Genomic DNA, 25,601 nt, shown 5'->3' with positions numbered 1-25,601 from the left:
GCAGTTGTTATTGTTAACTTTTTACAGTCATCAAAAATGCATAAAAGTCCTATTAATGCCTTTATTCTGCTTCCCTCAGCTCTGGTATACACCAAAAAAGAAGTCTCTACTTTCCTTGTGCTATAAAAATAATAAAAATATTTTACTAGTATGGAAAAAAAAGAGCCAACAGAAAGCACTAAAGACAGGATTTACACTCAGATCATCTCAGGAAGAAGCAATGTCCCTGGGTGACAGTGTGAAACGGCATTTTTTTTTTCTTCCTCAAACCAGATTTGTGGATGAGTGAAGGCAGACAGCACTGCATCACACCATCAGAACACGGGTCTGTTTATCACACCAGAGAGCCCGTTCTTGCTGGGTGAACACAGAAAACGTGGGAGATAATGGGCGCCATTGTAAAGATGGCTTATAAAGAGTAAAATGGCTTCTGTCATTTCAACAACCCCGAGTATTGGCATAAGAGCAAGTCATTCTCTTGGTTACTTATCTCCCGAATGAGAGGACAGATGACCTCTGGTCCACTGGGACAGGCTTGACACACTCACCCGGAATCTCTGACCTCTGTGAGGGGGAGGCTGGCTGTTCGGCAGCTGCCTCTTCAGAAGAAGTTTGATTTGGGAGTGGACTTTCATGGTTTCTTTATGCTGCTTTGATATATTTTAACGAGGACTTTCTTTCTTGACTACAGCCCGTGGGGTGGCTGTCAGGGAGGGAGCCTGGTTGCTGCTGGCACACACAGATTTCTGGTTCCTTATCCAGTTAGACTGTAAATGTCCCAATGGAAGGGACCTGACTTGCTTCTCTCCACATAGCATATCCCACATCTAGTCCAATATTGGCGCATAGTAAGTGTTCTAGTCCAATATCGGCACATAGTAGGTATTCAGCACTTACTGAATGTCTCGAAGGTTGAATGCTTGAGTAAGCCAGAGTCTATGAAATCAAGCCACCATGGTTCTCTATTCCAGGGGTAGGCACCACTCAAGGGCCATGGTAAGGAAGGACTCAAGATGCCTAAAACGACAACCACAGGAGCCAGCTACTGAATGATTGATAACTGACTGGTCCTGGTGCAGCTGACCCACAGCAAGACACAGGAAGGGTTAGAATGCCTTCACTTTTGTGGAATGCCATTTGTCATTGTATCTCCACGATATGGTAAATATGGCCATCACAGAACCGACTGCGGTCTGTGGGAGTCAGTCTCCTCGGCACGCGGTCACACTCTTTGGCATTTATTTCCAGTAGGTGGGCACACCGTAACAGAAATAAAGACATTTTAGAATCATCACTTAAAACATGCCACCTTGATGTCATGGTTGATATTGATTGCCAGTGTGACAGGGTCTAGGGTCACCTAGGAGAGAGTGCCATGGGCATATCTGTGAAGGAGTTTCTAGGCTGGGTAACTTGAGGAGAGGAAACTCATTCTACCTGTGGGAGGCGCTATTCCGTGATCCTGAACTAAATAAAAAGGGAGACGGCAAGTGGAGCAATCTCATTCCACTTCCTGACTGGGAGCCACAACAACCCCTTCCACTGCTAACCTGCCTTGGTTGGGTATTTTTGCCACAGCCACAAGGAAAGAAACCAGAACACCTGCTCACAGGCCTTGACTCTGCTGGAGTCGCTGAGCAGAGGTCAGAAAGCGTGAAAGCCTCTCATTAGGTAAGTCAACAACTGGAAAATCTTTTAGATTAGTGATTTCTTGCCTGCAAATCAAACATAGGACTTCATTGTGATATGAGTATATCCCATTCTAGATTAACACAGGATAATTTATTATCATTATTTGTACATGTGTGTGCCTGTGAGAGTGTATGCCACTTATATGCAGGTGCCCGTGGAGGCCAGGAGGAGGCGTCAGATCTCCTCTAGCTGGAATTGCAAGCAGTTGTGAGCCGTTTGACATGGTTTCTGGGGACTGACTCAGGTCCTCTGGAGGAGCAGCATGTGTGCCCTGAGCCATTCCAGCATGACAGCAACGGCATCTTTAGCCATATATTACAAAAACATAAATTTAAGCACAGAGACAAAAACAGAGCTACTGATTTGGTTTGGAGAATGTGGTACCAGTGAACTTAAATATTTATCATACAATTTCTGTATAAAAGTCTTAATGAGTGCTGGCTTTTGTGGCATCCCTTCTGGAAACAATAAAAAAATGCTAAATTTTATAATGCTGTTTCTAAGCGGCATTCCACCACAAGGTACCACTTAAAGAGAAGTTCATTTAAAAAAAAAATAATGACACATTCCATTCTGCCCTACCATCAGAAGCCAAGGACAGCTGGAGATGTCAGACTTTTCTTGAGTCTCTCTGCAGGTTCCCACAGAGCCTCAGTCTCCAAGCAGGTGTCTCTCCTAATCCAAGGAGCAAGAACTATTCAAGAACATCCTCTCTCCTAATCCCTCAGAGGACACTCGGAGAAAAATGGCTCAGCTTCCATTCCAAATGCAAGGAATTTGGGTTTGGTTTAAACAACAGCTTGGGCAAACACGTCTCAGTTCCATTCTTTCGCCGGGGTGGTAGGTGATGATGTAATCGACAGGGTGGCTTTGGACTTTCTAAACACGGGGCTGTGACAGCAGCCGTCTGATTGCCAGGCTCCCCCAGTTGCACAGACTGTTTTCTTCTCATTCAGATCGACCTGGGGCGGGGGTGGGGTGGGGTGGGTGAAAGCTTTTCTGGTGTGTCGAACTAAACAAGGGCATTTACTGCTGCAGCGTCCAGTTCAGCTTCCCTGGGAAGTGTCTCGTTTGACCGTGTACCATTCCGGAGACTCGAGACAAGTCAGTCTTATGCAGCTGGAAATAGCCTTGCAGTTTGTCCGTTTGCGAACACGTGTGGTTTGCTGTGAGCTGGAAAAGTCCCGTAAGGTCTTTCATGCTCTCTCTAAAGGTCTTTAATGCTTGTTAGTGCACGAAGTGCTTTCTCTAGAGGATTTCTTCCCTGGCATCTCACGTAACACCCAGCATCCTTCATCTAAGTGCCGCTCACCCACCTCCTCTGTGTGGATAAAGGTCTCTGTAAACAGCTGCGGCCCCCATGGTGCCTGGTTTGGACTTGCACAGCGTATGGACACTGTTTCCCTCACTACCCGTTCCTAGCCAGGTGAGACTTTCTCAGCACAGGTAACAGAAGATGACACTTGGGATGATGAGGGGGGTGGGGAGTAAAGGCAGGATGCAGATCAGCACCTGAGGGACCACGCCAACCCCCTCTGCACCAAGACTGTGAGATTCTCACGCTCCAGGAATAAAATCAGGTGCCGTGGAACCAAAGTGCGGTTATGGACTTTATCCAGGGGGTTCTGTGTCCTTTTGGCACCACGACCTCACTTATTAGTTAATTCTAGGGCGGGCAGAATTCAAAAGAACCCTGTAAATTTGGGTGGTTAAAAACATGACATCTTTATTTCCACTGAAATTCAGTATTCTCTTCCATTAAAATGTGGGTTACAAACCTAAAATGCTTGTGATGTTGTTGCCAAGAGTAATCACAGATATTTGCATTTCATATTGCAGTGGTTAGACTAGCTCAATCTCAAAAAGGCATTTCTGGATAGTACCAATTCAAAGTTGGGGTAGCTGTCGCACCTACTGCCAGTTTGTATGGTTTAATAACTTATTAACAAAGTGCCTATGCTTTCCTAATTAAAGAAATAGTATTTTATTTTTTAGAGATTATAATTACTTCATCTCTCTCCTTCCCTTTCCTGCTTCCAGCCCATCCACAGATCCCCCTCCATGCTCTCCTTCAAAACTCACAGCCTCCCCTTCTTTTTTTAAAAAACACATTTTAATGAAAAGTGGTTTCCTTTGCAACCTGGCATGATCTGTCTTATGCATTTCACATATCATTCTGAGAAGAGTCCAGAGGCTTTGCCAAGAATTGCCCAAAACGCTCACAGCACCAAAAGGGTTAAGGCTTCCTGAAACTACACACAAAACATTTAATAATGCAACAGCCAGGTTTCTAGAGTCAATCATTCCACACTGGTGTCTTTGGAGGCTGAAACCAACTTGAGGCTGAAAGCCACACAATCTCATTGCTGTAGGCAAACGGTGCTCATGAGTCCATTATCCTTATTTTGATATATATATATCAAAAAGTGCACCTGTGACTTTGAAAGCACCCCTCTTCATCAAGGAGTCTGTTTTCCCAACTTTATCACTGACATTTTGCCACCAAAACCCTCTCTCTCTCTCTCTCTCTCTTGTTTCTATTATTGAAATCCGGTCTCACATATAAGGGCTTCATACACAATCCTCTTGTGAATTTAAAATCCCGGGAGAGAACCAGGAAAAAGAATTACAATATTGTAATATTGTAGCTGGAGCAAGAAAAGTCAAGCACCAAGTGTCTGGTACTTGTAAATGATGGGTCCTCACCATGCTCAAATGAGATGTCACACACCAGTTGGCATGATGAAGTGATAGCCTCTGGGTTACTGGAATCATGAGGTGAGTTACATGAAGGGAAGACACATGGCACACACAAGCACAGTAGACAGTGGACAAGCCTAATGGAAACTCTGGTCAAAACAGGTCCAGTAACTGAGAGCTATTTAGGAAATGATCGATACAAGCAGTAATTCACTTATCACTATGGCTAAGAGCTATTCAAAATTCTCACCCACAAGTGTAAAATGTATAACTTAAAATTCTGCACCTGGGAATATACCTAAAAAAAAACAATTTATTCTTTCACAGAACTAAAATATAGCTGACATGTCATCCACACACAGCCATCATGTGTAGAGCTGAGCCAGTCTTAACGCCTTCAAACGCTGGTTCTATCCCATATGGCGCTCTAAAATATGAGTCTGTTAGATCTGTAAGATTTAGAATCCTGTTTATACATCTAGGCTTCTGCTTGTTTCAGAGCCAGAGGTTTCCTTGAAACTACAAGCTATAGAAGAAGCTAGCAGAACCATAGCAAGGCACATACAACAACCTCGAGCATGGTGTGTCAGAGAAAGAGAGAGATGAGAATCCTTGCTAGTCAGAGTTACCAAATTACCCACGCAAGACCGGGAGCAAAATTTTAGTGAGCATTTTAATTTTTGTTGCAGTTGAGGCAGAGCTCACATCAACGAATATTTAGTTTCAGGCTATTGTTTTCTTCTCTAGATAATTATTTTAATTAAGACTAAAGGTCAGAACCAGCCTACAGAACTCCTTAGAAAAGACCACCTAGTTCCTCCTCTTCACTGCCGGGTTTTCACAGAGAACCACAGAAAAACAAGCCCTTCGCAGCAACACCCAAAACACGACCGCACACGCATGTATAGGTCCCACCCCAACTTCCTTGGCACACTGAAGATTCTTTTTCTCTAAACAGGAAGCTGTTGACAGTTTCCCCTCTTGCTTACAGGGAACCAAAAGCCCCTTTTGTGCAATAAGAATCACAACTTTCAGAGACTAGAGTCTTTTCTCACTGCTCCCATTGTTGCTAATTACACAGGCTGCAAATGAGACAGAAACCAAATTCCAAACTGCTGTGGTCTGATGCAGTGACTGCAACGAGGAGGAAAAGTTAGCTGCACCCTGCAAGGCAGGGCTGGAGTTATTAGACTCCGAACAATACCGAACGAGGGTTCCTGGAATTTGAGGGAGCAAATCTGGCTCGCGCTGCAAAATGCGAATCTCTAAATAATGTACGTTAGCAAGCGCTGCGCAAGGAGATTACAATTTAACCTATTTCATGGAACATATTAATCCATATTTAACCAAATTCCAGAGACTGCCTGAAATGCGTGGCTAGAAGCCGCTTCGCGTTCTTTGGCTGGGTCCATCGGTAATTGCTCCTGAAGACAAAGTTGTAAGACGTTAAGAGAGGAGGGGAAACCACCGAGGGTTGTGCAAACACAGAACTCCTGTGTACAAAGCAAGCTGGTTACCTCACGCAGAAGTGTGGGCTTTAGTAGTCCATGCTCCCGAAGCCCCTGGGAAGCAACGGCCGCAGCAGCAGCAGCAGCAGCAGCAGCGGTGGCGAGTTCCAGCATCCACCAGCTTCTAACAAGCCTTTGACTGTGCGGACTCAGGCACAGACTCTGCCTCTGGCTGACGTCAAAGTCCCTGTCACATGGCCAGATAAAAGCCAAGAGAGCATTGGTTGTCGTAGCAACCACAGACCGGCTCTGAAATTATTTCAATAGGTCATCTGTCAGTGATGTGTGTGCTTGTGTGTGTGCATCTCTCTCTCTCTCTCTCTCTCTCTCTCTCTCTCTCTCTCTCTCTCTCTCTCTCTCTCTCTCTGTGTGTGTGTGTGTGTGTGTGTGCGCGCGCGCGCGTGCTTGTGTATGCAGGGCGTGCAAAGCCACCGTGAACAGCGCCTGATAACCTCAACCCTAGAAGTTGTGACTCATGAGTGCCTGCAACTTTCGCTGTTAAAGCTTGTCTGTCCTTTCCCCAGCAGTCAGAAAATACTCGGCTGCTGTGACCCAAGGTCGTGCTAGCCCGGCGTGAAGCCCCTCCCCCCACTCAACGAAAGAAACTGAAAACACCCACGACGTGGTTTTCTTAGTGAATTAAATTACCCTGTAAATAAACTGGGGGAAAACAGTTTTCAAAGGGTTATTGATAGGGAAAACTATCCTTAAAGTGGACCCACATCAGTGTACTGACAGGCTGTGGGTAAAAGACAGAACAGCCCAAGGCTCCTTAGGGGAAAGCAGGTGAGATAAATGCAAGGCACACACAGTCTAAGATGCTCTGGGAAAATGAAGGCTGGAAAACTTCCTTAAAGGCGCAACTTTAAATGACCTGGTGCTTATGAGAAAAAGGAAAGAGCCCCATTGCAGGCGCCAAGTCCTCCTGCCCACGATTCTCTGACCGGTAAGGGCTCATCGCTGGAGTTTCATGCTTCGTGAATGGATCAGCAGCCCACAGACACCAAGTTCAGCGGAATTACCCAGATCCAAGGAGAGAAAGGCCCAGCCCACCTGTTCCCAAATTACAGCTTCATTTCCTCCAGGGCCACTTAGCTCACCTCCAGCTCTGCACGCATGCTTATGACCCAGTTAATTCTCATTCTTAATTAACAGGGAGCCAATTAAACAAAATTAAATGAAACCCAGAGGAAGGTACTATGAGAAAGACACTTAGAGAATGTGGACTCATTCAAAAGACAAGGGAAGTAAGAGGGGAGAAGGGGAGATTGTTCCAAAAAGACCCTATGTGCTAGGGTTACAAGGCTTTCACACACACACACACACACACACACACACACACACACACACACACGCATGCACACACATACACACGTGCATGCATACACACACACGCGCGCACACACACATGCATACACACACACATGTGCATGCACACACACACATACTCACAAGCACACACATTCACACACTCACAAATACACATGCATACACACATATACACACTCACACAAGGCACACTCACATATACACATGCGTGTGCACACACACACTTGTGTGAATGCATGAGCATGCTTACTCACAAGCACATACACATACACACTCACATATACACATGCATGCACATATATACACGCTCACACACAGGCACATTCACCTATGCATACACAACATATACACGTGTGCAAACACACATGCACACACCTATGCATACCCACTCACATATACACATGTGTGAACAGTCATATACACTCACAGACGTGCACATACCATGCACACACTCACATGCATGCACGCGCGTGCGTGCACACACACACACACACACACACACACACGCATAAGGTATGAGTAGTTCTGGGGCCATCTGGTAAAATTACACTTGTGTCACAGAATGAGACCTCTTCAAGAGAGTCAAAACTGCTTCTTTCACATGACTAATAACGCCCAATCCGCTTGGCAGCAGGAGTTTCCCCTTCCATCTTTGTCTTCATTGTACTTGGTGTCCACGCTAGCACCAGCGAAGACAAGGTGGATTTTACCAGAGTAGTTCTTCTGATGCTGAGGGTGGTAGCCTGGCACACGTAAAGAAAGATCCTTTGATGCCAGCTGATGGCAGCTGGGGATGGACCTTCTTGTTTGAGAGACAGCAGTTGAAGCCAGTGTCTATGTAGATTGGCTTGGATGCCTTATAAGGAGCAGATGTAAGCCACGGTTCTAATCCCCAAATTCGAATTCTATTTATAGTTCTGGTTTTTCTGTTTAGAAGTGTGGGTCCCAGTGATGGGGTGGGGAGGGAAGGCGGTAGAGACAGCGTCGGCCAGGGGCCCACTTCTCCCCGCTGGCTGCCTGACCTGTCTTAGCCCAAGCTCTGAAGCCATGATGTCTCCTCAATTGTTTCTCCTTTTAATACAGTTTAACGTCTAGAGAGTTAAGACTGCAATGTCGGCTCCCACCAGTAGGTGATGTCCTCTGAAGCAAGGAGTTCTTAGAAACATCTACATTTCAGTACTTGGAACAGGTTCATTTAAAAATTGGCAAAATCCAGCACGTCTTCACTCTGAGTTTCCTATCAGCTTTAGAAGAATGTTTCGCTCTATACTGACTTGGGTTTAAATTGCTGGCAGGTTAAGCTAGCCAGCGAAGCATAGTCACCACGAGAAAATGGGTGAATGAAGACCTGTGTCCTATAGCACGCATCCAACCCCGTCATCCATGATCCTCTGTAAAACACATGGGACTGAGGTTTTGCTTAAAAATAAGGAAGCTAGCAGTCATCTTCAGGGTAAAAACCATAGCGTTGATCTCCTTGGAGATCAGATGTCCGCCTATTTGGCTAACTGACTCAAAACATCGCAGGCAGCACACCAGCGCCTTCTCCCACCTGTTACCTTGTTTTGTTGGAGGCCAGGTCATTTTAAAGATGAACACGATTCATCTGGTTCTAACATAGTGACTCAAACACAGGTCTCCCCCAAATCTTTACTTGATGAAAGTAGGGCAGGCCCACCTATTATTAGTCTGACTGCTTTAGGAATATGTAGTAAATGCCACTGAACAAGGTTTATAAGCCTTAACAAACAGGTGTTTTGGGCTGTGAGCAGATGATTTTAATCAGCCTTAAACCCTCACTATTTCTAGGCAGCGATGTCACCGTCTCTACTTTCTTAACATTAGTGGGAGGCTCTGTACCTATCCTTGGAGCTCTCTGATGCAAATCTTATCTCTTTTGGTTGGACCTTGGGCAAGTCACAAAAGTGCCTGCCCTAAGCCCCTGCCCTACATGCTAAGGTTGTTGTGAGGATTATGAAGGGAATAGATCATAAAATTCCAATCCCCTGACGCAGGGCATGGGGCTCAGTGTGTGTTCTCCAGTTCTCGCTGACCAGTCCAGCGTTGATACATCTATGAAGACCTCCAGGGCAAGGATCTTATTTGTCATGCTGCCTGTGGTTAGGACAGAGCCCAGACACAGCGAGGGCTCACTCAGGGCCGAATGACTCATGGATTAGAGAAAGAATGGGGAGCAATAGGAAGACAGAATGCTTTTTATTTCTCTTACCACAGAAGAGAGAGGCTTCCCCTGAGCCATCTACAACCCCCAAAGGGGCAGAAGAAAAAAAATAGAAGACAAAAATGTCGAGTTCTCACAAAACCTTCTAATGATGGATGGTTCTAAGTAAATCCATCTTATCCTAGTTAAGTCACGAACGAGATATACGCTGACGTATTTTACAGTTATTGCTATTGATGTCTGATAATAAGTTACTTTAACTGGCATCGAGGGCTCACTATGTGTGGAACACGTCTGTAGATTCTGCATACACATTAAGTCACTTACTCTGAAACCCTATGAGGGTTTCACATTTCACAACCAAAGAAGCCAAGTATAGATCAAGTCGCTTGCCTCCCTAGCCCACAAGCAGGGCAAATGTCGATATCTAGGAAGCCTAACTTCATACAATTTTAGAAATGTATTTAGTAAATATTTTTAGGCAAAATTATTTCTCATTTTTAAAATTTTACATACTAGGGTTGTTTTATTTTTGGATGTATTTTTACTTTTTTTAAAATTATGCATATGCTTTGTGTCTCTGTGAATGTGTGCATTGAGTGTGAAGACTGCAGAGGCCAGAGAGACATTGGGTTTGAATCCTCCTGGAGTTACAGGCAATGGCACAACGTGGGTGCTTGGAACTGAACTCGGGTTCTCCTGCAAGAGCAGAAAGTGCTCTAACCACTGGGCCATCTCTCCAGTGCCCAACATTGACTGATGGTGCTGAGATCACACCGAGGTGCCTGAGTGCTACATAGCACTGTACCCAGTGAATTATAACCCAGGCCCCTCTTTTTACTTACTTATTTATTTTTTATAAGGGGGAGAAAGCCAGATTCTTTAGCATCTGGGAATTCTAAAGTCTTTAATCTAGCTTTGGTCTAGGAGTCATAGGACACGGGGGAAGGAAATGAAACGAGGAAGATTTGAATCAAGGGAAGTGGGCAAAATGGAATGGTGAGAGCATTAAAAATAAAGCCATACCCTCGTTACTGCAATCCCCGGGGGAGCGTGCATCAAGCCACAGGTACATCTGACTTGTTTCCTAGCATGAAGACTAGCATGCACTCAAGCAATGTCACCCCAGAGATAACAGTAATATCTATTATTTAAAAAAATAGTTGGAAGATCTTAAAGAGTAGTTCGGGGGTTTGAATAGGAATGGCCCCCCTCCCCAACACAATTAAACACAAAAACAAACTCCTCTAAAATGAAATCTGACAAAGCAGAATGCTAAAGTTGAATAACTACAGAACAAGCTCTTTCATACTCAAAAAGAAGACCAAGACATAGTAAGCACAGGCCGAAGGATGGTATTAAAAGAACGGAAATAAAAGTAACTGAAAACAGGAGAAAGTAACAAAACTCAGCACCAGCCAGTCATTTACAACAATAAAGTTGACAAGGCTCCACCAACTGAAGGGGAAATACATCAACATTTTATCACCATTACAGGGGGAGGCATCACTCCACTGTCATCGTCATTATAAAGACACAGTGACCAACGCTGCGTCGGTAAAGTTGATAATTTAGGAAAGAAACTGACTGGCTTATTATTGAGAAATGAGAACCACTAAAATGTAGCCAACGTGAAACCCAACATAATCTGAACAGTTCTGTAAACTGTTAACAGAATTGAAATAATAACTTTGTACTTCCTCCAAAAGAAAATTCTAGGACTACAGGGGAATTCTCAAGAAATGGAGAAAGGATTTGACACCTAATTGTACACAGTCTCCTCCAGAAAAAAACCAAACAAACAAAAGCAAGCAAACAAACAAAAACCAACAACAGCAGCTTAAGAAATCTTCAGTTTATTTTAGGAAAGCGGTAGTATTCTGATGCCAAAGTCAAAGACAATATAAAAGAATCCTTAACGGGTCATTGGAGAACGTGACCCTAAGTATACACACAGAGGGCTGTACACTGAAACCATTCCAGTATGTTCCAATGGCAACGCTTGTTAGATATTGGAAGATCAGTCTACGTGTTCTGCCATACCAAGGGAAAATTAATAGAGTCATACCAATTTGATGAAGAAAAGGCCTTTGAGAAAAATTAAAATTCATTAAAATTAAAATAGAAACTGCTGGGCAATGCATGATTAATGAAGAACGCCTAGCAATGGCTTACATAGAACCCCATACTTCAGAGAAAAGAATAAATACTTTCTCTTACGTTAGAAGCAAGGTGAAGGCAGACATAGTTACTCAACGATAATCTAGGCCTTCTAGACACCTAAGCAAAGTAATGCGGAGGTAGTTGGCCAAGGCACATTGTTGGCATGGTCAGAAATGTCAGAATAAAATCTTGCTTTCTGCAATTGGCATATTTTAACAAAAATAAATTTAAATTGCCCATACCCTCCAAAGAAATTAAACCATGCAGACTGGAAAAGAAATAACAAAAGTGGTCTCTATTAACTATGCATGAAATAATTATCTATTCAGAAGATTCCCCAGGGTTTCCAGCACAGACAAAAATGAAAAAAAAAAAAAACCTTCTACAATTAGTAGATGGATTCAAGAAAGGTCGCAGGATGAAAAATAACTACAACAATAAAGTCTATCCCTACACATTAGTAAAGGACATGCAGAGACTGCGTTTTAAAAATGTAATGCCATTTATAACGTCTCAAGGTGAGTGGGGGTACACCGTAAAACTAACAAAACATGTGCAAGGGTTACATTCTGGAAAGAACAGCGAGAGTAATGTAAAGGGCTCAGGTAACAGAGAGAGGAACCGTGTGCACAGATCGGAAGACTCGGCATAGTAAAGATGATGGGTTTCCCTTAATTGACGTACAGGATTGACCCGATTCTAATAAAAACCGTAGCGAGATTTTGTTTGTAGCTATGCATGAATTTGTTATAAAAACCAATGTGGGAAAAGAATGGAATGATGACAGCTACGATAATTTTGAATAAAAATGCGAAACGGAAGAGGTCATTCTGCCCGATTTTGAAACATATCACATGGCTATAATTATCAAGACGGCGTGACACTGGCATAAGGACAGCAACGGGTCAGTGCTCCAGGGGAGAGATGGCAGACATCTCATAAGTAGCCTCTATGCAATTATAAATCATGGCCAAGCTATGGTGGGGAGGGTCTTGTTTGTCTTGTTTCAGAAGGGGATTCACCATGTATCCCAGGCTGGCTTCAAACTGAGGATCCTTCTCCCCCCCTTTCTGAATCCTGGGAGACCGACAACGTGTACCTCCTGCTCCCTGCCCCTGCCCCACTCTCTGGACTCACCTGTAGCTCCAGGTGGTCTTCAACTTGCTCTGTATCCCAGGTGGGCCTCCTACCCACAATCCTCCTCTTAGCATAAGGATAGCTAATCCCGCAAGTACAGGCATGGCCACCACACCTGGCTCAGGCCACCTGGTTTTTGATCAGTATTCTTTTGGTGTGATGTAATGGGGCAATTAGTTGTCTACAGGGGCAGAAAGAATATAAACCTGACCCCCTGCTACACACACAGATCCATCAGGTGGGTGTGTGAAGCTATACAGCTTGAAAGAGAAGGATCGCGGAAAACCTGGGAGGTCTACACAAAAGTGACACTGAGGCCCAGCGCCAAAGTCATGACTTTACAAAGGAAGGGAGCAACAGGAGTGCTCTGCTATGAGGATAAAACATCCAGGGGCCGACTGCAGGAAGAGTATTTGTAGGTGGAAGGGCACAGGACTCACACTGAGGCCACACAAAGAACTCATAGTAAACAATCCAACCAGAAAAGGGGGAAAAGACATGAAAATAAATGTTACAAAAATACAGCAAATAGGCACACAAAACTTTTTTTTTTTTTTCGAGACAGGGTTTCTCTGTGTGGCTTTGGAGCCTATCCTGGCACTCACTCTGTAGACCAGGCTGGCCTCAAACTCACAGAGATCCGCCTGCCTCTGCCTCTTGAGTGCTGGGATTAAAGGCGTGTGCCACCAACACCCGGCAACACACAAAACATTTTTAAGGTCACTATCTGTAAGCGTTATTCTTTACTGTCAGCTTGACTAGATTTAGAGTTACCTAGGAGACACGCTTCCAAGTAAGTGTGAGGGCTTTTGCGGAGACATTTAACTGAGGAGGGAAGGCTTACCTTGTAGGCAGGAAGATGGGGGTTCACAGGCTGAATAAAACACCTTATATACATGTTCCCCAGAAAAACAAGGATGACTGATGATAAAATGTATTGAAAATCATATTACCAACACACATACACACACATACACATATACACATACATACAGACACATACATATACACACATACACATACATGGATACACATGTGCACATACACATACACACATACATGGACATACACATATGTACACATACACAAGCACACACACATATACACACATATACACATACCCATGTATACACACATACACACACATGCACACACACATACACACATACATGCACACATACACATACATATACATGCACACACATACACGCACACACACACATACATCATGACTGCAGATGGGAAGGGAGGGAAGGGGACTGTGGGAGAACAGGGGACCGATTGAGAAGAAAGCACTATGACGTGGGACAGTACCCATGAACACGCCCCAACAAAATGCTTCTTTGAGTCCTAACCAACAACAATAATAGGAATAAAGCAGAGTTGGCAACACCAAACAGATATCACGCTGGGGCATAGTGACAATGAAGAGATATTACTCAGGAAAATGCACGACTCTGGAGAGTCACTGAGATTCCACAGCGTGGGAGTGACTCCTCCCCCCCCTCCCTCCCTCCCTCCCTTCCTCCCTCCTGCCTCCTACCTTGGAGAAGGCACAGGGCTCCAGTTCTATGGTGGTTCCATCCCTTGTGCACATAGCCAAGAGACTGGGGCCTTCTCTCATTTAAAAAAGAATTCCTTTACAATCTATCATCATCATGATCATAATCGTGTGTGTGTGTGTGTGTGTGTGTGTGTGTGTGTGTGTGTGTGTGCTGTGTGTGTGTGTGAGTGTGTCTCTGTGTGTGTGTGTGTGTGTCTGTGTGTGTGAGTGTGTGTGTGTGAGCTGTGTGTGTGTGCTGTGTGTGTGTGAGTGTGTGTGTCTCTGTGTGTGTGCTGTGTGTGTGTGAGTGTGTGTGTGAGTGTGTGTGTGTGTGTGAGTGTGTGCTGTGTGTGTGTGACTGTGTGTGTGACTGTGTGTGTGTGTGAGTGTGTGTGTGTGTGTGCTGTGTGTGTGTGTGTGCTGTGTGTGTGTGTGTGTGTGTGTGCTGTGTGTGTGTGTGAGTGCCTTGCACAACATGTGTCAGAGGACAAGGTTCAGCAGTCCGCTCTCTCTCATCATGAGTTCCAGGGTTCCAGGAACTGAATTCAGATTGTCAAAACTGGCTCTGCCTTTTGAAAACAGAGTTCACGGTATGGGGGGGGGAGGGGGCCAGACCTCCTTAAAATAGCTGAATCGTCCATAACCCAAAGACTTAAAAGGCTGAGGCAGGAGGATCATGGGCTTGAGGCCGGCCAGGGCCGCCTAGTGGCCACCCTATGCTGCATAGCAAGATCAACAATGAAAATAGTTTAACCAAGTCACTGAGCAGACAAATAAGACACAACAGAGGAGCAAAAGGGACACCGGTTTCCCAAACCTCCACACTTACACTAACTTAGGGCTGCAGTTTTTAATAAAAAGTCATAAAACAAAGAAAAAGGATTGTGTTTAGATAGATACATAGATAGATACATAGATGGATAGACAGATACATAGATAGAAGATAGATGATATAGATGATGGAGATAAAGATAGATGATAGATATATGATAGATAATAAATAAAAGATAGATGGTAGAAGATAAATGATAGAAGACATATGATAAATAGATGATAGAAGATAAATGATAGATATAGATATATGATAGATAGATGATAGACAGAACACAGACAGACAGACAGACAGACAGATAGATAGATAGATTAAAACATTGGCAAAAAAGAAACTGCCTGTGAGAAGACCCTGTCTTACTTGATAGACTTCATAGCAGCCATTATTTTTTTCTGCTCTTTTTTTTTCCAGATTTTTTTATTTGAATTACAAACAAGATTGAATTACATGACAATCCCAGGTCCCTTCTCCCTCCCCTCCTCCCCTATCACCACCTCCCAACTAAAACCCTACCTATCCCATACCCTTTCTTCTATTCTTCCCCTGACTCAACCTTTCTGCTCCCTCATGACCTCTGCATCCTTCCTCTTCTTCCCTTCTCATTCTCGTAGCTCCCTCCCCCCTCTTCCCATGCTCTCAATTTGCTCAGGGGATCTTGACCCTTTCCCCTTCTCCAGGGGACCATGTATGTCACTCTTAGGGTCCTCCTTGTTTACTAGTTTCTCTGGCAGTGTGGATTGTAGGCTGGTAATCCCTTACTCTAAGTCTAAAATCCACAGATGAGTGAGTACATGCCATGTTTGTCTATTTGTGATTGGGTTACCTCGCTCAGAATGGTTTCTTCTAGTTCCATCCAATTTCCTGCAAATTTCAAGATTCCATTGTTTTTTGTTTTTTTTTTTTTTTTCCTGCTGAGTAGTGTAAATTGTGTAAACGTACCACATTTTCTCTATCCATCCTTCGGTTGAGGGGCATCTAGGCTGCATAGCAGCCATTATAAAGATGCCAAGAGAGCAAAAGGAAATCATGCTTTATGAGAACTACTGTGGCAGTGTCTCATCAAATAAAAGACACCAAAAAGACACAGAAGTTGTGTGAAAGAAAAAAGTGGAAATTGTAGGGAGTTTCCGGAAATTCTGGAGTAAAACTTCACTCTAGGAAATTGACAGTTTGTTTTTTTTTTGTTTTTTTTTTTGTTTTTTTGTTTTTTTTTTTAAAGAAGCAGTGAGGTTGAAGATAGATTAGCAGGGTTTGTGCAACACAAAGAACAAAAGTGAAAAGACAAGGAAAATAGAGAACCTCAGAAATGTGGGGCACCATTACGACAGGAGCACACTCTCACACACAAGCTACTCCAAATGAAAGGGAAACATAAGCTATATGCCCAGTGAGCTCAGTGACGTCCAAGTGGGACAGGCAGAAATGTCCTTTCTCACACATCTATACATGCCAAATGGAGATGCTAACAACTCTGTGGAGTGCGGGTCATGAAGCTTGGCATTTAGTTGGGAAGCAGGTAAGGCTTGGGAGACAAAGCTAATCTCTAGAATTAGGATGAATAATTAAGAAATTTGCCTACTAAGGTCCAGGTTACCAAAAACCCATGCTTTCCAAAATACATTTACTTGAAATGTAATTTTTAAACCAAATTTCTTAGTCAGTAAATTATAGTAATCCATAATGATGCCAACACTATTAGTTTCCGTTTTTTATGTTTTCATAGCCTCTATTTCCATTTAACAGACTCGATGACAGCTAAGCTGCAGTACAACACCATACTGCTTTTCTTTTGTCTTTTTTTTTTCTTTGCAAAAAGAGAGAAGATAGGGCAGAAATGTATTGGTTTGCTGATATTAGCTTCTCTTCTAAGGAAGCCATCTATTAAAAAGCAAACCACAGGGGGCTGGAGAGATGGCTCAGTGGTTAAAAGCACTGGCTGCTCTCCAGAGGACCCATGTTCAGTTCCTAGCTCTCTCATGGCAGTTTGCAATTGTTCTGGGAGATCTGACACTCCCTTCTGACCTCTGTGAGCACCAAGCATGTGTGTGGCATGCACATATACATGCAGACAAAAGGTTCATACATTTAAAAAAAGAAATTAAAAATATCTCTTTCTCACACACACACTGAACTACTGACACCTAGTTATTCAATTCAAGGATGTTTCCATAATGACATTTATATAGGCATATATAAAGCAAAAGCATTTTCACATTGCAACAAATGTGAGTCTGACTTCAATAAAATCCAGTGTTTAGAAATCCCAGTAGGCAACAGGAGAGATGGCTCAATGATTAAAAGCACTGGCTGCTCTCCCAGAGGACCTGGATTCAGTTCCCAGCACCCACACGATGGCTCACAACCATCTGTAACTCCAGTCCCCGGGGATCTGATGCCCTTTTCTGACCTCTGTGGGCACAGCACTGACATGGTACACATACATGCAGGCAAAACATCCATACATATAAATAGATGATGATTTTAAAAATTAAAGAAATCTTGATGTAGCAAAAACAATCAGGATATTCAAAGCTTGTATCTTCTGATGACTATAATTAATTAATTTCAGAAAAAGATAGCTTTACTGTATTTTCTTAGAGAGTCATTTGTCTAACAGGTGTGGACATCACCCCTTTTTTTGTTTGTTTTTGGTCTCATTTAATGCTGTTTGAGAATTTATCTATTTATATTTTACGTGGGCAAGTGTGTTTCTGCATGTGTGTGCCTGCTGCTAGCAGAGGCCAGAAGAGGGAGTTACAGGCGGTTGTGAGCCTCCATGCAGCTGGTAGGAACTGAACCCAGGTCCTCTGGAAGAGCAGCCAGTGCTCTTCACTATTGAGCCATCTCTCTAGGCTCAAGGCTGTGTTCCTATCATCTCCACACAAGCTCTCAACAGCTCTGCAGGACAAGGTTTGTCCCTAGGGGGATGGGACCCTAAATATCTGAGCTGTCTCATGGGAGACAGACAGAGAGAGAGAGAGAGAGAGAGAGAGAGAGAGAGAGAGAGAGAGAGAGAGAGGGAGAGAGAGAGAGATTTAAAACATAAATATCACCAACCAAATAACTAAGATCCAAGATTTAATTTCTCTCTGAAGAGGCACTGTGCTTGTTCAAGGGTCACTGGGGAGGGCTGGGAATTACTTCACCCTCCCCCAAAGCCATCTGTATCAAGCTCTTTACTGAAGTTTTTGCAGCCCTGATTTTCTCCATGAAAGGGAGATGTTGGTTATCAAGTTCCTGGTAACATAAAATTGTCCCTATTTTCTTAACGCTGCTATGATATTAGCAATTGCACCAACAACAAGAGCCCAGAGTCGCTGTTCCCATGTGTGGTAGAGACAGGTGACTTGAAGACCCCTCACCATCCCCCTCCAGAGCAACAAGGATCGGTACAGGCCTTTTCTCTAACCCGTTTTGTTTGTTTTGAGGAAGAATTTTTCTGTGTAGCTCTGGGCATCCTGGAACTAGAGGTGTAGACCAGGCTGGCCTTGAACTCAAAGATCCACCTGCCTCTGCCTGGGATCAAAGTTCTGGGATCAAAGCTGTGCACCACCACTGCCCGGCTTCCCAGAGCAGTTTTTAAAAAGAATTTTCTTATAAAATTCTACTTGAAAATGGAACTGATGGAGTGAAAAGGCAGCTGGAAGGCTCCTTCACCCAACAAAGAGAATTTAGTCTCAGTAGTAGTATCGTGTTATTGTGTACGTGTGCATGTGTGTGTGTGTGTGTGTGTGTGTGTGTGTGTGTGTGTGTGTGTCTGTGTGTCTGTGTGTCTGTGTGGTAATGGTGCATGAGTTCCATAGCCGATGTGTGGAGGTGACAGGGCAACTTTTAGGAGTGGGTTCTCTCCTCCCACCTTACTGAGTCAAGGTCTTGTTGTTTATGCCCGGCTGTGTACTCTGGGCTAGGTGGCTAGTGAGCTTCTTAGCAATTCTCCTGCCTCCACTCCTTCTCTCCCTGGGGGTTCTGGGATTACAGGTGTGATGTCACATCCAGGTTTTTCTACTGATTGTAGGCATTGAAGTGAGGTCATTAGGTTTATGGGCCAGACACTTTCCCTCACTGAGCCATCTTGCTGATCCTAGAAGAGAAGGTTTCTGACTCATATTGCTATCCAGTGAGAGAGGGGAACAGTAGAACCTTCTGTAAGATCTGAGGGGCTTGGAGTCAGTCTCACAGCAGACATTTCCAGCTGCCATCTTGGAACTCCCAGTCCTTCCCAGTGCCTGCAAGCCCCCTTAAGTTCTCAGAGCCCTGGCAGCATTGTGCCAATACCTTCTTAAGAAGATGTTCCTAAAAAGCAAAAGAGCCCTAATAAAATCAGTGTGTGTTTGTCCTTTACACAGTTAGCGCCACTAACTCCTCAAGAGTGGAAACAGACCTTGGGCATAAGCAGCTCAGTTAATACATTCATTTAAAGCTTTTTAATCAGAGTTTTCTGTGTGCAGGGCCCTCTGAAAAGCTGAAGGATACGATGTTAAACAAAAAAAGACACAGACCTTGGCCTTGTGGAGCTTTGTAGTTGCAGGAAAAAAAAAAAGCTGTCAGCATTTGCTAAATGATGGTGGATACAGAAAGATAGTACCCAGTGCTAGTGTGAAATGATTTGAGTCTGTCTGGGGTTTCTCTGGCGGTCTCCCCGAGGACTCGGAGGATGAGCTAGTTCTCAACATAGAAGACAGTGTATATAAAACTGGGTGCCGGGCAAGTTATCAGAACAGAAGGACAGCACAGAATGACAGACAGCTAGTACCAGGAAGGGCGCACAATAAACCAGGGCATTTGGGGGCATTTTAGGTTTGTTGTTGTTATTTATTTATTTATTTATGGCAGGGATTGAATTGATGCCCTTGCTCATGTAGGTAAGCAATCTCCCATCGAGCTGCACTCCCCTTCCCATCCATTTATTTTGAGAGAGGGTCCCACTAAGTTGCTCAGGCTACCACTGAACTCGTGATCCTCCTGTCTCCTCGTCAGAAGCAGCTGGGATTACAGACCTGCCTTTGTGGAGCATTTTGTAAGCCAGGGTAACAAGAGGCTCACTGAACTCCCGTCTAACATGAGGTCAGTAGCGGGTGGAAGTTGGGAACTTAGGTCGTCCGACTCCAAGGCCAATTGGAAGATTTTTAAACTAAGGCTTTCTAAGATTTCTTTCCTCATTTCTAAAGGTAACACGTGCTAATTATAGAGCGAAAGACATTTTATACTAGCAGAGAAAGCACCATGAAAATGCACCTCTGGTCGAGCGGTCTGTATTACACATGGAAGGCTTGCATGTCACACAATTAATGCCAGGAAGTGGACATTTTAAAAACGCCTTCTATCGTTAAGTTGCTCTAGCATACCATAGAAAATGTAGGGTTACGGTGAGAATCTGTGCAGTAAGGACCTCCTGCTCAACAAAAATGTTGGCAACTTGCCCAGTTCTTATTGGCAAGTTGAAGACTTGAAGGTATTCTCATAAAGTATCTCAAGAATATGCTATCAGGCTATATAAGCTAAATAGCTCTTATTTATTTTTTAAAAAAAGAATCAATAATTAACAGTCACCCCAAATGGAAAGCATAGGCCCAGATGTTTTCATTAGAGAATTACACCAGACTAGGGAGACATTACTCGGATTCCTTGTAGTATCTCAGAGAATGGGAACCAAAGGACTCCCTGCTAACTCATTCCCTAAGGCCGTTAACCTAACACCCAATTTCCCTACAAGGATACAGCAGGACAATACCTCACATCTGTACAGTTGCAAAAAAACCTCAACAAGACCTTTGCAAATCCTTCCAGCAGTGCTTAAGAGGACCCCACGCTCCATCAAACCACTAAGAAGTCAGGGGCAGCTCAAGATTTTCCAATCAGTTTATAAAGTCAGTCACATGACAGGCTCAAAAGGCATTCCATATCATCATATTATAAGATGCAACAACAACAACAAAAAGCATCTGACATCCACTCACGATTAAAACTTACAGCAAATAAACACTAGAGGAGGCCTTCCTAACTTAGTAAGAGAACCCACAGTGATGGGCACGACACTAAAGCTTCCTCACCAGGATCAGCAACAAGATAGAGACGGTGCTTAGCAACACCCTTCTCCATCACTCCTGGGAATACTAGCTAATTCAGTAGAAAAGATATATCAAAAGTCAGAAGAAAAACTCTGCTTGCCGATAGATAGCACAATCCTGTGTGACCAGGATCAGCAAGCTCTTCCTGGACTGGCAGCCGTTACGGCAAAGCAGTGACACAGGCCAGCATACAAACACGGACTGCTTTCTTCCATGCTATGTATTAGTGAACAAGCAGAACTGAAATTAAAAGCACAATACCATTCTCATTAGCACCTCCTAAAATGAAATACTTAGGTGTCAATGCAACTAAATGTGTACAAACCACGAGGAAGATGACAAAACTCTAAAGAATGATGTCAAAGAACTGAAGAATGAAGAGACAGTCCATTGTCCATCTGTCACTCCCCACAACTTGATATTCAGCACAATGTGCGTTTTTGCCCGGTGCACGCTGTCTCTCCACACAACACCAACACTGCCCGAGGCCCTTCAGAGCAGATTCAAGTCGGCTGCAGGTTATGAACTTCCTGTTCTTACAATTTTTTTCTCTTATAGAAAAATAGCGATTTAATAATAGACAACCGAGACTGAATATTTTCTCGCCATCACTCCTCAGCATGTATGAAATCAGTGTACCTTCCGATTGAATTTTGTTATAATGTCCAATTCAAAAAAACTTCTGTTTGACTTGTTTGAGTTTCGTTGAAATCATTAAGTGAATTGGGCTTAGGATTAAGGCAGAATTCCCAACAGTTTTTGAAATGGTTTTAAACACCTGCCTTTTTGTACTATGCATTTATGCAAAGCCATGCTCTCAGAATTGATGGTTATGAAATCAAAATATTAATTAGCTGAAAAATATTGAAGACACTCTACCCCATGCAGTATCAAATACTCAGCCAAGACTTATTCTTAAGTATAAATAAACAGGGACATCAATCTCACTAGTAATAAATTTGCTTTCATGAATGGTATAATTATCTGTGTGACAAGGAATTGTTTTTAAAATGAGCTTCTAAATGAATTTTAAATCTTTAAATGTTTGGTTTGCATGCCTATTTTATATTCCTATAGACCTTCGCCACATTATCCTTTGGTGAAAGGAGCAGCAAGTAGGAAAAGTTTAAGAAACTCTGATTTACAGATGCAATAGACTCCAGTGGAAATTCCGGAGATTTAGGATTTAGTCGCTGGATGCCAACAAAGCAGCGTGATTCTGAAGGGAATGAACAAAGGTTAGGACTGCCAGTGAGTGAGGTCGAGACAAAAATGAAGCCACACCGGGTGTGCTACTGGTGAAGGAACAAATAGATAGACGGAAAAGAGTACGGGGCTCACAGATAGACTCACAAATAGTCAGTTGATCAAATGGCAATAAAAAGGAGCCATTAGAGTCTTTCCAAAATAAATTGCAGGGCACTGGGAGTATAGGTCAGGTCAGAGCGCTTGCCTGATGGGAATGGAACTCTGGGTTCTGGAACAACTGAGCATCCAGATGCAAAAAAGAAAGAATCCAGCACAAACTGTATCCTAACCTTCACACTTCACACACACACACACACACACACACACACACACACACACACACACACACACACTAGCTCAAAGCCAATCATCTTACGGGGGAGGGCATCCCAGGGAGAGACAGGAGTCTGGAGTCAGGAATGGAAATGATCATGATACATTGTATGCATGCATGGAATTGTTAAAGAAGAAATAAAAACAGTCTTTAAAAAAAGAAGGCTCGCCAGTTTGAAGTAAAATGGAAACACTAAACTCCCTAGAAGATAATGCAGGAGAGGAGAGCCTCGGTGATTGCTGCTATCCTGGGCTTTTAGGTCCAAATCCAGAAGCATGACTCATGAGAGATGTACTTAATAAGACCACTAAAATCATTCTTATTATTTTAAAAAACCTTCTAGAACTAGAGAGATGGTTCAGCAGTTAAGAGCTCTTGCTAGAGGACATGAGTCATCAACACAGGGCCACTCACAACCTCCTGGAGCTCCAGCTCCAGCTCCAGCTCCAGGAGGTCTGGTGCCTTCTTTTGTCTTCTGTGGGCTCACATGCACGCGCATGTGCACTCGCACACACACACACACACACACACACACACACACACACACACATATATGCACAAATAAAAAAATAAATTTAAAAATAAAACTTCTTATGGGACTGGAGAGATGGCTCATACATGAGGTGCTTGTATGAGCCCCTGAGTTTGATCCCAGGCACCCAGGCAAACACTGCCCAGATGGCAACATGCCTGAAATCTCAGCACCAGGGAAGCTAGTACAGGCAATCTGGGGTCCCACTGGCCAGTTTTGAAGAATCAGTGAATTCCAGGTTCAATGAGAGACAGTGTCTCAAGAATCAGGATGGAGAATGATTGAGGACACCTAATGCTGATCTCTGGCACTGAGTGAGTGTGTGCGTGCAAACACACACACACACACACACACACATGCACACACACATGTGCACACACAGGCACACATACCACACACACATACACACATGCGCGCACACACTCACTCACACACACATGTGCACACACAGGCACACATACCACACACACATACACACATGCGCGCGCGCACACACACACACACACACACACACGTACACACACATGTGCACACACAGGCACACATACCACACACACACACACACACACACACGTACACACACACACACATGTACACACACACACACACACACACACACACACACACACACACACGTACACACACATGTGCACACACAGGCACACATACCACACACACACACACACACACACACGTACACACACACACACATGTACACACACACACACACACACGTACACACACACACACATGTGCACACACATGTGCACACACAGGCACACATACCACACACGCATACACACACGCGCGCACACACACACCACACACACACACACACAATGCTCTGTGGAAGTCAGTATCAACAGAACGAGAAGAAAGTTACAAACTCACTTCTGAGAAAATCTTTGCCGAAGACACACCTGGAAGAGCACTGTTATCCAAAATTGGCCTGTGATGCCCTTCTGTATGCTATGTAAGCATTTTATTACCATTGGTTGATAATAAAGCTGATTTGGCCAATAGCCAGGCAGAATATAGCTAGCCAGGAAATCCAAACAGAGATACAGAGAGAAAGAAGGCGGAGTCTGGAGGAGATGCCATGTAGCCTCTGGGGGAGTAAGATGTCAGAGCATTACCGGTACATCACAGCCACGAGGCAATAATGGGTTAATTTAACTGTGAGAGCTAGTTAGTAATATGCCTGAGCCATTGGCCAAACAATTATAATTAACATTAAGCCTCAGAGTGGTTATTTGGGAACTGGCAGGCGGGAGAGAATCGTGCAGATACACAAAATACTCAAAGAACTTTCAAAACTCAGCAAGAAAGAGACCTTGTCAGAAATCATCCCAAGGAACTTAACAGACACCACAATGAGGAAGATGTACAGTAGGGAAAAAGGCAAAAGGATGCATCATCGTATCAGACGCTGTCAGGGAAATCTAAGTCCGAACAACAAGGCTCCACTGCACGTTCTCTAGAACTGTCACAGTCTCAAACACCGACGACACCAACTGCAAGATACCTGGGAAGGGAAGCGGTGCTAGAGTGAACCCTAGTCCTACTATGTACAACACCCAGAGAGAACCCTAGTCCTACTATGTACAACACCCAGAGAGAATCCTAGTCCTACTATGTACAACACCCAGAGAGAACCCTAGTCCTGCTATGTACAATACTCAGAGTGAACCCTAGTCCTACTATGTACAACACCCAGAGTGAACCCTAGTCCTACTATGTACAATACTCAGAGTGAACCCTAGTCCTCCTATGTACAATACTCAGAGTGAACCCTAGTCCTACTATGTACAACACCCAGAGAGAACCCTAGTCCTACTATGTACAACATTAAGAATGAGCCTTATATACACAGCGGACTTGGGGAATTAGGTGTCAGTGTAGCGTCAATGTAACAAATGTCATACTGATAATAGCAGACGTACAGAGGACAGGGTACCTGGGAGACCTCTGTAACCAGTTGAAGTCCTTGCTACCTGGGCAGAAGGATCCCAGTTCAGAGCCCCAGTACTCCTGTAAGTGCCAGGTGGCTGTGGCAGCCTGTTTGTAATTTCTGCCTCAGAAGGAGGGGATGAGGGATCTCTGGAGCAAGCTGGTTAACAAAACTGGCCATATCTGGTTTGACTGGGAGACTCTGCCCAAAGGATAGGTGAAGTAATGACAGAGGAAGAATCTTAATTAAGACTCTAAATTTATTTCATGCACATGTGTAATCCCCCCCACACACACCTGAAGAAAATGAAAAAGAAAATTTAAAAATTGGTCCTTAAGGGCTGGGGATGCAGAGAACTTAGTTGGCAGAGAACTTGCCGGGC

General features: G+C 43.8%; 1 protein-coding gene across 3 annotated transcripts in view; it reads right to left on the bottom strand.

Moving 5' to 3' along the window:
• Ncald (neurocalcin delta) overlaps positions 1-25,601 on the bottom strand; it is a 384,273-nt gene that overhangs the window by 81,100 nt on the left and 277,572 nt on the right. Inside the window, exon 1 of one of the 3 annotated variants that reach the window (XM_027431387.2) lies at positions 5,910-6,185. The exons of the other annotated variants lie outside the window; for them this stretch is intronic. The gene's annotated coding sequence lies outside the window, so the exon portion shown is untranslated. Of the gene's footprint in view, positions 1-5,909; positions 6,186-25,601 lie in introns of those variants that run through there. 3 annotated transcript variants of the gene reach the window in all.

The sequence above is a fragment of the Cricetulus griseus genome, chromosome 10 (genome assembly GCF_003668045.3).
Source record: "Cricetulus griseus strain 17A/GY chromosome 10, alternate assembly CriGri-PICRH-1.0, whole genome shotgun sequence".
In the NCBI taxonomy this organism is placed as follows: domain Eukaryota; kingdom Metazoa; phylum Chordata; class Mammalia; order Rodentia; family Cricetidae; genus Cricetulus; species Cricetulus griseus.
The sequence above is the reverse complement of the archived record's forward strand: the minus strand, read 5'-3'. Positions and strand labels throughout refer to the sequence as shown.